Source organism: Sinocyclocheilus grahami, unplaced genomic scaffold (assembly GCF_001515645.1).
Source record: "Sinocyclocheilus grahami isolate Dianchi unplaced genomic scaffold, SAMN03320097.WGS_v1.1 scaffold40.1, whole genome shotgun sequence".
Lineage (NCBI taxonomy): Eukaryota > Metazoa > Chordata > Actinopteri > Cypriniformes > Cyprinidae > Sinocyclocheilus > Sinocyclocheilus grahami.
This window is the reverse complement of record NW_015505219.1, coordinates 488847-502717: the sequence shown is the minus strand read 5'-3', so window position 1 is coordinate 502717 and position 13871 is coordinate 488847. Positions and strand designations below refer to the sequence as shown.

At 39.7% G+C, this 13871-nt stretch overlaps 1 protein-coding gene and 1 long non-coding RNA gene across 2 annotated transcripts in view; both read left to right on the top strand.

Annotated features, from left to right (window-relative positions):
* Nucleotides 1-1944, top strand: part of LOC107582155 (uncharacterized) — a 3860-nt gene extending 1916 nt beyond the window's left edge. Inside the window, exons 2-3 of the long non-coding RNA XR_001608911.1 lie at nucleotides 1514-1645; nucleotides 1813-1944. This is a non-coding gene — a long non-coding RNA (uncharacterized lncRNA). The remainder of the gene's footprint in view (nucleotides 1-1513; nucleotides 1646-1812) is intronic.
* LOC107582154 (carcinoembryonic antigen-related cell adhesion molecule 20-like) overlaps nucleotides 1-13871 on the top strand; it is a 26895-nt gene that overhangs the window by 7319 nt on the left and 5705 nt on the right. The gene's annotated exons all lie outside the window — the stretch shown is intronic.

Genomic DNA, 13871 nt, shown 5'->3' with positions numbered 1-13871 from the left:
CTTTTACTTGAGTATATTTTTTCAGTACTCTTTCCACCACTGGTTTCTCGTAATAATGACTTAGCCTAATCCACACACACACAAAAAAAGACTTACTCGACACATGCGCAACGCAAGAGATTTCTCATTATGAGAAAATAAGTCATTATTTTGAGAAAATAAGCCATTACTTCTAGAAACTTTCTCATAATAATGACTTATTTTCTCAAAATAATGACTTATTTTCTCATAATTATGAGAAACTTCCTCATAATAATGACTTATTTTCTCATAATAATGACTCAACATCTCATAATAATGAGAAACTTTCTCGAAATAATGACTTATTTGATCATAATAATGACTTATTTTCTCATAATAATGAGAAACTTTCTCGAAATAATGACTTACTCGACGCATGCGCAACGCAAGAGTGACAGCACGCTAGCGCCATCTGTTGGTCAAAGCCATGCAGGAACACTGCAAACATTGCATGTGATGCATGAAATGGACAGCTAATAAAACTAATAAATCATCGAAATACACATCTATAAATTAAGTTTATATGTGTAATGGCTTTCATTTCTTCATGAAATGCCTGGATTTCTTAACTGAAATATTGGTCTGGAATGTTTGCAGCCATAACTATCTGGCAGAGTAACTATTACACAAAAGACTACATACAGATAATTTATCTGAAATCGTTATTTAATGACAGACTGAAGCATGATACACTTTAGATTACAGAACAAAGCAATGTTAGCGGTGTTCCTGCATGGCTTTGACCAACAGATGGCGCTAGCGTGCTGTTACTCTTGCGTTGCGCATGCGCCGAGTAAGTCTTTTTTCTTTTTCTTTTTTTGTAGATTAGGCTAAGTCATTCTTACGAGAAACTAAGTAATTCTTAAGAGAAAGTTTCTCATTATTACGAGAAAGTTTCTCAATATAACGAGATACTAAGTCATAATTTTGAGAAAGTTTCTCATTATTACGAGAAAGTTTCTCAATATAACGAGATACTAAGTCATAATTTTGAGAAAGTTTCTCATTATTACGAGAAAGTTTCTCAATATAACGAGATACTAAGTCATAATTTTGAGAAAGTTTCTCATTATTACGAGAAAGTTTCTCAATATAACGAGATACTAAGTCATAATTTTGAGAAAGTTTCTCATTATTATGACTTACAAAATTATATTTTTTTATTCAGTGGCGGAAACGGGCTTCCATAAATTAAAGAGTTTATTGATAGATAAGTTTATATTTACAGTAAGCTCAAATGGACTTTAATCTTTCACATGTTTCTGCACAAAGACATGCTGATGATCACACTTAAACTATGGATATTGACAAATATTCAATCATTATAGGCATTAGTACCATTTATAGTGGGCTTTCTGTTTCATCATTTGTTTATCAGCAAAATATTTTACATTTAATTTAACCTCAAGTGACAACATTCTGTCTGATGTTTTGATTATAATTTAAGAAAAAATTGTTGGACGCAAACTATAAATAAATTATTGATTTGCAGAAGGCTAGAGGAGATGGAACGGTTCCAGGGAAGATGAGTGAACATATATACGAGAATGACAAACATGAAAATGTGTATGAGAATGTAAAACTTGAAGATTCAAGAAGGCCAAGGGCTCCTACTCCTCCTCAGGTGAGCAGTCCAGTCCAGTTCATCCCATTGTAGAGCATCATATGTGTGTTTTGGCTGCATCACAAAATAAGTGCTATTTATTCTTTTCTGTGACTTTGCGGTAAGACAGTAAGGAAGTCGTTTGGTTGGTTTAATTTATTACATGCTTGTGTATCATCTCCGTTCAGGTATCAAACCCTCCTCCTGTGCGCGGGTGAGGAAGTGAAAACACTGAAAAGCATCTACGGCAAGATGATCTATCAGGCTGTATAATTATTATTATTTATTTTTTTTACAATTTAAAGATAAATAAATTGTATATGGCCTATTACTGAAATATTATAAACTGTTGCATCAACTGAGAACTGTTTGTTCTATGTGCTCCACTCATGCAGTTTAATTATAAACTTGTGTTTCACAATGGACAAAGGTATTTTTTCCTTACATATTTCCTTACAAAGTCACAAATACAGAAGTATATTTCTGTAACAGTAAAAGATTAGGGTCAAAGCCATTACCGTATACACTGAGTTATAAAAGCGAAATGTCTGTTAATGACGTGAAAACATGACATACAAGTACTAATAACATAGAATCATATCTGCAGATTGTAATGATCATTTGCAGGCTCACATGGAATCTGCACACACAGAACTCAGTAGAAAGCAGATTGAACACCAGTTCTTTAAGTCCTACACATTTTGACATCTTGTCTGTGCTCATTTATTCATTATTTTTGACTAGTGTTTTTACATTTAAATATTAATTATATTTATGTTTATTTATAATGCATAAATTACTCAGGCTTAGCTATACTATTGACCCCATGCATGAAACAGCTTCTCAGAAATCATCAGACACATCCTCATTCTTTCTTTCCTGCACTGGGCCAATACAAGAAGATAAAACTGATAGTGGATAATGAAAGACAAAGGCCACATTCATGAATGAAATCACCTTTAGACCTGAACACAACTTTACTCAGGCAAAAGACATAAGGAAGTGACATTTTATTCTGGTCGTCAAGGGCGGACAGGGACACAATTTCAGGCCGGAAAATCTTGCACTCATTTAAGCCATCCTATACACCCACAGCAAATTCTGAAACCACAGACAACAATGAGTATAGGCCTACTTGTTTTTATTATAGCCTGTCATAATTAATACATACAAACACCTAAAAATTAAACATTTACCTTTAAAAAGAAGGTAATCCAGTCCACTATTATCGCTTGGATTACAGCGTCACATAGAGATATATCACTTATATTATTGCACTGATTGGCTAATTACTGTGATTAGACAGACCCCGGGTCCCAATGTTCATACTATCCATATTTTATTAGGCTATAAATTTGTTACAGCTCCCCCTTAAAGCTCTTGTCTTTAGATCACCTTCCAGAAGAAAAAACAAAAACAAAGCCATTTGCAATCCATATAAAGCACCTGCCACATTGAAGTCAAGTATGTTAAGATATCAAGTAGTGCACACAGTAGAAAGCATATTTAACACCTGTTCTTTATAGAATTCCCACCATCTGTGTTAATTTATTCAATATTTTGGCTTGATTATGCTTTCTTATGAATAAGAGTAGTTCAGTCTTGTCTGCTTAACATACTTGACAATGATTACATTTATTCTATGGATTTTCTCCCAACACAAGTACAGAAAATACAAGTTTACAGTATTTCAGTTTAAAATTTCATTTTGATCTCTTCTGCAAATGTCTTTGTCAAATGATGTTTTAAATGTACTTACAGACATTAGAAGACACATCCTCATTCTTTCTTCCTTGTACTGGACAAATAAAATAAGTGATAGTGGTTAACGATAAACAGGTTACGTTCATGACTAAATTCACCTTTTGACCTGAGCTCAATGTTACTAATGAAAATTAAATAAATGGCTATATTTATTTATTAAAATAAATAAATAGTTTTAATAATCACATTTTTGTGTCCATTATTTATATGGAAGTTATATGATCTATGTCACTGAACTGTGTAGATAAACACACACGAAGACGAGATGAAGACAAGCAGTCTTTAATAAATCCACAGATGGGTAAATCCAAACAAGGGAAGACTGGCCATACACGTAACATTGACGAGACCCGACAACCTCAAACTGAACAGACAGGAACTTAAATACACAGACCTAATGAGGATAATAACAAGACACACCTGAACATAATAACATGGTCAAATCAATAACCATGACAACCACTAAAAATACAACAAATTTGTATTTGTTGATTTTGATTGCTTCCATTGTCCTCATTTGTCGCTTTGGATAACAGTGTCTGCTAAATGACTGCATGTTTCTGTGTGTTGTTTCAGAGTAGTGGAACACTGAGCCCGCACTGAGCCAGAAATCTCCACTTTAGTAGCACTTACATACACCAAACTTTCCACTTTTATTCCTATCCTATCCTAACTCAGGGTTTTGTTCTGGTGAATTCGTGGTGGTCAGTTTTCAGGTTGTAATTACGAGTTCTACAAGGACACATTGGAATCTCATAATTACAGGCGGAAACGGTGAAAACACAAAGAAAGTCCATGTGGTTGTGACAATCTGATTGTCTAATTATATCCTTCATGATCTTTTTCCAAAAAGGTGATATAACTACAGTTCTCTTATTTTTAATGTATGTATTACATTTCTTAGTTAAACTTTAACATCATGGACATGGCTCAATATAAAATATCATCAAGTCTATTATATTTTTTAAAATAGGTTAAGGCCTGGTGCTTAAGTAAAATCATTTTATTGACCCTGTTTTGAAGTGTTTTGTCTGTGAAATTAATTTGATTTGCTACTCACATTTAATTGTTAATGATTACCTTTATATCAACCCCTTTCCTAACTCTGCCCCATTGCATTGTAAGAATTTTAAGCAAACTGAGGCTTGTTATAGCATTTGCATATCATTGCTCTCTTGTTGATTTTGATTGCTTCCATTGTCCTCATTTGTCGCTTTGGATAACAGTGTCTGCTAAATGACTGCATGTTTCTGTGTGTTGTTTCAGAGTAGTGGAACACTGAGCCCGCACTGAGCCAGAAATCTCCACTTTAGTAGCACTTACATACACCAAACTTTCCACTTTTATTCCTATCCTATCCTAACTCAGGGTTTTGTTCTGGTGAATTCGTGGTGGTCAGTTTTCAGGTTGTAATTACGAGTTCTACAAGGACACATTGGAATCTCATAATTACAGTAAGGCATGTCGTGGATGCACATTTGCTTATAGTCAGACCATCAGCATTACAACAATTCATAAAACAAGTTAATATTATAATTTAAAATATATATATTGCTAGGCACTGTTGGGCAGTAACGCATTACTTAACAACGCGTTACTGATTACTTTTTTAGCAACTGAGTAATTTAACGCGTTATCATTTTCAAAATCGTAATTAGAGTATAGTTACAAGCCGAGGTCTCTATACGTTACTGGCGCGTTACATTGCTGACAGAATGCAGTGTTTTATCATCTGAGACCTGCTCTCCCGCGAGCCCCGACGCAACAGAGTCCGGCGCGGGACAAGATGGGCGATTTGTGTGTGTGAGGGTTGCGGGAGAATAAAATGATTCACGGGACTTCCGCAAAATAGAAATATCTAAACATAAAATATCTAAAACAAATAAATTGTTATTCATCTATTGCACAAAAGCAAAATGAACTAATATAAAATATAAACGATTGACAGGTGCAAGCGAATGCAGACTTTCTATTTAGGCTATAACACGTGTTTGCAGCGTTGAGCAATGCAGTGCTGAACTGTGCGTGCTCACGAATCCTCTCATTATAACACACGAATTGTAGACATTATGAAAGATTCATTATGCATATATTTATTGTATTAACAGAGATTTGTGAGATTGCGATGAACTGAGATGTCTTTTAGAGATTAGCCTATAAATGCAGCTCTCTTTGCTGGCATTCTGCCATGCCAAACCATGCACGTAGCAGCCGCTTGCTTTAGTTAAAAATAACAGTGTTCTGTGAATGTTGATGCTTTAATAACAGATATTTATCGGTAGCGTGTATGCTGGGATTTCATAAATTTCATGGAGAAAAAAGTAACGTAATTTAACTAATTACTTTAGAAATAAAGTAATCAGAACAGCAACGTGATTACTTTAAAAAGAGTAATCAGTAATTTGATGACATTTTCAGAGTAACTTGCCCAACACTGTTGCTAGGTACTTTTGTCTATTTTCTATTTCACAATAATGATGAAAGGTCCTGTCCACTGGTGGCACTCCTGAATGAATCTTGTTGATCAAATCAGTCAATGATTCAATGACTCACTCATAAAGATAGTTTACTATTGACACCTACTGGCTTAACTATGTAAACTGAAAAAAGAATCAATACCCCACCACTAACACACAAACTCTATCTAGAATACTCAAACGCAGACAAATGGAGTGATACATTCAGGGAAAAGTCCCTGCAGTATTGGATCATATGTGCCAATCAAATTCGAGGACCAGGTTGGTGCCGAAATCGGACCCCTGTCAGATTATTGCTCCTTTTAGTCCCCAGAATGGTTGGGTTTAGGGGTAGAAGAGGTGGGTGAGAAAATAAAAAGGAAAAAGTATATAAATGACATAGCCTACTTATAATGCTTAATATGATCAGGCTAATGTACTATTACTAGGCCTTCTACTTACAATAACAGCAACAGTTTCTTTAGATGCCTTGGTCAGTTTAAATGAGTGGCATTTACTTACGTACCTTCTAACACTGTAAGAGTGGTTTGTCCTGTATGACTGCCGCTAGGGAAGGTTGTGTAATCACAGCTGTAAACTCCCTGATCACTCATCTTCACATCGTTGATGATGATGGAGGCCTCATAGATCCGGAGGAGAGCTCTTACTGAAGCTGACTCTGTCTTTCAGGAATGTGTCATGCAGAGAAAGACCATGGTCCATGCTAAAGACCATGATTTCACATTTACTGGACTCATTCTGCCACATCCACTGCATTTGTTGTATTTTGTCTTCTGTGTTTCCATGGATATATTGGCACAACAGAGTTGAGCAGAATCAGCTTTCCTGTCTAATATACATATTTCCTTATATACATAGTCTAATATAATAATAAAAAAATATATATATATAATTTTATGTTTATCCAACATTCTTAGCAAGTTCTTAGCAAATGTAAAAAAATAAAAGGGAAAAAAAGTCCATGTTCATGGATTCTTGAATTTATTGAGTAAATCAGTTCAGATCAATGGGAGGAGAGATATTCAGAGGAAATAATACAGGAAAAGAAAAATGATTGAAATCAATATCTTTTCACCATCTCAAACAGCAAACTTTGTAAAGATAGTCTGTAAATGTTGCAAGAGATTATATAAAGATTTTACGACAGCTTTGTTCTGGTGAACTAAATTTAGCACATAATCATTTCACAAAGGAAAACTACTGCATAATTTCTCTATTAAATATTTAAGAGAAAAAACTGCAGCATATGACAGTAGTTCAGTTTTTAAAATGCGAAAAAGCAGTAAAAATTCACTAACCTGTAAACATAGCGGTGCAGGTTTTTCAGTTTTCAGTTTTTCGCTGAGGAGTCGAGACGGTGTGCCTTGGCCGTACAGCGGTGGTACAGCAACTGTGGCGACGGAACGTAACATCTCCGTTCCCTCTTTCAGGGAACGAGGGTTACATACATAACCGAGACGTTCCCTTTCAGTCAGTAACGTTCGACGTTACGTCAGTGACTGACAAATTGGGATCTGTATGGAAAACGCCACTATTGCTGACCCCCTCCAGTGCCCTGCGAAAGCCGGCAAGATAGGACAGGGCATAGGCAAAGGTGTCTGCCACTGCTGTTCCGTACAGTGGGATATTGGATAACACTGGGAAAGCGTACTCAAGTAGGGGAACGCTACAGAAGCCACATCCTACATAAAGGAGGTATCATGTGGAAGTTACACATATGGACTGGCCATAGGGCAGTACTACATATGGAAGTCCCTGCGGTAGACTCAGCCAACCTGGGGTGAGATCAATACACAGCAGAGACAGCAAAAGGACAAAAGGCCAGGGAACGACACGGGCTTACCGTGAGGGAAGCCGTGCCGTGGAAGAATACACATGTGGGATCACCCGAAGGGGGAATCACTACACACGGGCACCTAGCCCAGCACAAGGGCTGACCTTGTCGTGTGTGAGAGCTGGACCTGGCGTCTGGCGCTCCGCCATGCCTGACCGCCGAGGGTGCGGGAGGAACTTCAACAGGGTTCACCAAAAAGGAAACTGAACTGAGAAGCACTTTAGCGCACGTATCCGGTCTGTAGAGGGGAATGGCGCAGCAAGCGTGATCGACATCGAGCGGGTTCAGTGCTACTGACCCTCTGAGGTAAGTACACGAGAGGACAAAGGCTCTACACGGAGATTATAGAATCTCGCAAATGTGTCAGGTATTGCCCAGCCGGCAGCTCTAAGACTATAGCCTCCACTATCTAGTGGGCAAGTCTTTGTTTGGAGACAGCCTTTCCCTTCTGCTGTCCTCCAAAGCAGACAAAGAGCTGGTTTTGAGGTCCTGATGCTCTGCGTGCGGTCCACGTAAATGCACAAAGCGCGAACGGGACAGAGCAGAGCAGTGGCTGGGTCCGCCTCCTCCCGGGGAAGCGCTTGCAAGTTCACCACCTGATCCCTAAAAGGTGTGGTGGGAACTTTGGGCACATATCCAGGCCGGGGTCTCAGGACAACATCCTCTTGACCGAAGAGAATGCAGTGAGGAGCACTGTCTTTAGCGACAGAAACTTAAGCTCTACTGACTGCAGAGGTTCGAAGTGCTCCTCCTTCAAGGACATCAGGACCAAGGGGAGATCCCAAGAGGGTACCAGGTGGGGGCGCGAAGGATTCAGCCTCCTCACACCCCTAAGGAACCTGATGACCAAGTCATGCTTCCCAACAGACTTGCCATCTACTGCATCGTGATGTGCGGCGATGGCGGCAACATACACTTTGAGGGTGGAGGGAGACAGCCTTCGCTCCAGCCCTTCTTGCAGAAAGGAGAGCACGACCGCGATCGGGCATCTACGGGGGTCCTCCCGCCGGGAAGAACACCAATCAACGAACAGGTTCCACTTCAGCGCATAGGCGTGCCTCGTAGCGGGCGCTCTAGCTGAAGTGATGGTGTTCACTACCGCTGGAGGTAGATCACCTAGAACCTCCGCGTCCCGTCCAGAGACCACACGTGGAGATTCCACAAGTCCGGGCGCGGGTGCCAGAGGGTGCCCTCTCTCTGAGAAAGGAGATCCTTCCTCAGAGCAATACGCCAAGGAGGGGCTGTCGCAAGGAGCATCAGTTCTGGGAACGGGAGCGTAGACCGCCCTGGTGGTTGATGTAAGCAATGGTCGCAATATTGTCCATCCGGACCAGTACGTGCTTGTCGTGAAGCAGCGATTTGAAGCGGCGCAGAGCAGGTCATACTGCTAGCAACTCGAGGTAATTGATATGTCACTGCAGACGAGGCCCGATGCTGCACACCCGTTGCACATGGCACCCCAGCCTATGGCAGAGGCATCTGTTGAGACAGCAACATGCCTGGACACTTGCACTAGGGGAACTCCCGCCCGAAGAAAGGCAAGGTCCGACCATGGGCTGAAGGTCTGGCGGCAGGATGGGGTGACTGAGACCTGGCGAGTACCGCGTTGCCATACCCATTTCGGGACTCGGTCGTGAAGCCAATGTTGGAGGGGTCTCATATGAAGCAATCTGAGCGGCGTGACAGCGGCAGCTGATGCCATATGCCCCAGGAGCCTCTGAAACTGTTTCAGAGGAACCGCCCTCCTGCGCTGAAATGACTCCAGGCAGTTCAGCATGGACCGAGTGCGCTCTACTGAGAGGTTTACTGTTAGATTGACAGAGTCCAACTCCATACCGAGAAAAGAGATCCTCTGCATGGGGGAGAGTTTGCACTTTTCCCAGTTGACCCGAAGCCCCAACCAGCTGAGGTGGCTGAGTAACACATCCCTGTGTTCGCACAACTGTGCTCGAGACTGGGCCAGTATGAGCCAGTCGTCAAGGTAGGTGAGAATGCGAACGCCTCTTTCCTTCAACGGGACGAGGGCTGCCTCCACGACTTTGGTGAAGACACGAGGCGACAGGGATAGCCCGAAGGGAGGACCTTGTACTGATATGCTCGCCCACTTGAATGCGAAGTGAAGAAATGGCCTGTGTCGTGGGAGGATCGAAATATGAAAGTACGCGTCCTTCAGGTCGATCGCTGCAAACCAATCGTGCGGACGAACGCATTGAAAGATAAGTTTCTGCGTTAACATCCTGAATGGGAGCCTGTGAAGGGCCCGGTTCAGAATGCGCAGGTCCAGGATTGGTCGTAACCCACCGTCTTTCTTGGGGGAGCTCTTTTAGATTTGCTCTTTTAGTAATAAAAGTGTTGAAGCGCCCAGGAGAGGTCGCAGCACGACCGCAGTTTGACGAGCTGCAGCACACCGTTCAAACACCACAGGCAGCAGCACTGGATGAGCAACCCCCGCTGACACGCCGTAACACCAACACTGCTTGAGAAATGCTGTCTTGCAGGCATTCTTTCTTGGTAACCAGACCAGCTGAAAGGCTCGGCTCTGAAGCGAAAAGCTGAATGTGCGACTGCACTCGCTCTCTTTATATACCCGCGCTGCGGGGCGGGGTGCGCGACGCAAAGATCGCACGCCAACATTTATTGGCTTGTTTTGTTAGTATTCTAAAGTAACTGGTCTCTCTAGCGAGATCCCAGTTCGTCAGTCACTGACGTAACGTCGAACATGACTGACTAAAAGGGAACACCAGTTCATCTTATAAAAAACTGTTCAAAGTTCAGTCACGTAAAGGGAAGTTAAAAACTACAGCCCTGACAACTTGTAGATGAAGCAGAAATGCTGAGAGCAGATATATTTCCTAGAAGCTGCATTTATAGAGTGGTGAAAAATGGTGGTGCATTTATACAATGGTACATTGTATACATTTCTGGTTTTGACTAAAAATCACATTTAATGAGTCTAATCAGCATGAAAAAAATATTACAATTCATTGATTCCACAAAAATTATTTTATTTTTGTATTTTAACATTTCAGAAATAGCATTACATCTAAATAATATTTATCTTTACATTAGAAAGTTTAATTGATTGGTTTGACATTTTAAGTTGTTAATTTTGATGTTGATGGTCACTTGTTAGATTTTCACAAGATCAAGGTTTTACATTAATGGAATTACCAAAAAATATTGTAGTCAATGTTCTGTGTGTGTCTGCTACTGTATGTATATAACTGTACACTATGTATAACTGTACACTATGTGATGTAAATGTACACTACTATGAAATACCAATGGTTAATTGTAATATTACTGAAACAGTCAGAATTATAACATTTTACCATAATAAAGAGGTTGTTACAATTTTTACACGTTACTATTTTTGTTAATGAATATAAATTTACATCTGCATTCTAACTCAAGCTATGGCCTACTACTGCCAACTGTCATATTATTGTCATGTTATTAATATTGCAGCCTGCACTTCAAACTGTACCAAAGATTTGCGCCATCAAAGTCAGGCAACACAAACCTGTTAAATATATTTGAAGCAATATCACATGTTAGCACAAGAAACTAAGAATTTTTTCTATTAAGGTATTTATTTTATTAAGCAAAATTACTGGAAAAGTGTAAAGAATTCAAAAACGTGAAGTGTCTGTCATGTTCTGACAATAAAGAGTAGTTTAAAACCACAATTAACAGTCTGGTTTCTACAACTTTCACTTAGGAGCAAAATATGCCTTTAAATTTGAAAGAAATAAAGATTTGAAATTTATCGTGATAATTATCGATATCGACTGATATTTAAAAATTTAGCGTGATAGTTTTTTTGGCCATATCGCCCAACCCTAGATGAAAGATAACAGTCCTCTGTCTCCTAGCAACAGCATCATCTTCTCATCTGATAACAGATCAGTGTCCAATGAGGTGGATTTAGGGTTTTATGTGTTGCTCTCTTGCTCTGCAAATTCTGAACCTGCTGCCTCATTCAGCTGGAAGTTTAATGGAACAGACACCAATGTGACCATAGACACATTCATCGTAGATGAGACTGACTTCACACACAGTGGAGATTACATCTGCACAGCCTTGAATACTGTCACAAAGAGAAACACCTCACAAAAACATGCTTTACTAGTTACTGTGGTTAAAACTAACCTATAATTAGCTAAGTTTTGATGAACAAAGCTTGGTCGCTGTGATTTTGCCAAGTAAGACATGTTCCTGGATCAACATAACGGTCCAAAAATATAGACTGAACCCAATCCCTACCCATTATTTATTCCTAAAATCAGTGTGAAATGATAGCTGATTAACAAGGGTGTAGAAGCACCTAACCCTGATCGTAAGCCTAAAACAGTTATTTCCTGAAAAGTTATCCCTCAATTCTGATTGGTTAATTGGAATGTTGTTCCAGGATCAACAAAGATGTTGACCCAGGAACATGTTGTACTTGGTGAAATCCCGGTCACCGCAAAGCTTTGACTTACATTTACAACTCTATTTTAAAAAATATACAATATACAATACTAATTTTTTTCTGCTATTCTACACACCTCTGTTGTAGCTTCTGCTCTTATTTTGTTTTAGAAATGTTGTGTTTTTTTCAAGTAATTGTCTCTTACTGTTCTTGTATGTTTACCATAGTAGGTGGAGGAGGAGGAGCATACCTGTCATCATTTGGGTACCAAAATCCAGGAGATTTGAGCTGAGGGTGTGATGGGGGGATGGGGATGATTGGTCAGGGTATCTGCAGGATTTTTAAGATAAAATGTAAGACTTTTAAAGGCCTTTTTAAGACCTGCATAAATAAAATTAATATTATATGAGCAGGTAGCACAATGTCTATGGTAACATATTAAAGGTCACATATTTTACACCTTTCTGGAGTTTTATTTTAAGTCTTGATGTCCTTAAGAATATATATTTGCGGTATAAGTACCAAATACCATCCCAATATGTTTTTACAGCTCCTCTCTCAGGAGCTCTGTAAAGAACAGGTCGATTTTGGCCTGTCTAATTAATATTCATGAGCCTCTCTTCTGATCCAATCCACAGCAGGCTACAGCATACATGACCCTAGTTACCTGTGGTTGGCCTGTCCGTGCGTCACTCAGAGAACAACAGGGCAACCACAGGTAACTGGGGTCATGTTTGCTGTAGCCTGCTGTGGATTGGTGATACTCACAAGTAAGGTCAATAGAAACACCGGTAATGATGGTCACTGCTGAGGGAAATGTTGTCCGGCCTTATATGTTTGAGCCGAACTCAGACCCCGAATCGGCGACGACAGGAGACAATCAACCACCTCTTCAAACGCGCTTCAAACAGGATGTTTCAGAATGGTAATTCATGTTTTTTTTTTTCAAACACCGAATGCACTGCAGTAAATACAAACCTGACCAGCCGAGTGTTTGCGGTCACGTCAACTTGAAGACACTTGTACAAATGCGGATGGGTGACATGAATGGAAATTATTCCAGATTTGCGATGTAGTATTTGGTTTCTGTATTCTGTACTGTATTTTCCTGCGCTCAAACCTGCCAATCTAAAGGATCAAATGCCGTGTATGGAGTTTGAGGTAATTTGTGAATTAGCATAGACTTATAGTCTAAATAAAACAATTTGCAACTGTTACTATTATTACACTTGTATACAATACTTGTTTGTATTATGCTTGTTATAGAGTGTGTGACGTCACATGCACTACCGCCGCTGGCAATAGACAACGGTTGTCACGGCGACCGTCACAGCCCTACGGTGCAATGATGTAGTTTCCTGACATCCAGACTGAACAGCGCTTTCTCGACATGTTTCCGTGTTGCTGTTGCTCAGCAATGGCATGGGTGCGATGTTGTCTGGGGGTTTGGCAAAAGGAGAGTGGGACTGTGGGCAGTGCTCAGGGTGGTGACTGAAGGCGGTGACAGTAAATAGCAATAAATTAATTTTCTGATTTCTCTTTATGGTCTTGCCCTTTTTTGGGTTAAAAGGCAAAGTTCAGTATAAACCTTATTGATGATGTATTCTTTGTGTAGCCTACGTTTTAGAATGTCACGCAGTTTTAGTGATTGAAATATTGAGGCAATCCATATAAATCCTCTTTATTTATTTTTTGTTTAAATCTTTGTGGCTCGGAAACAGATGGAACATTGACAGGCTTGTGCTGCAGTTCTATGGA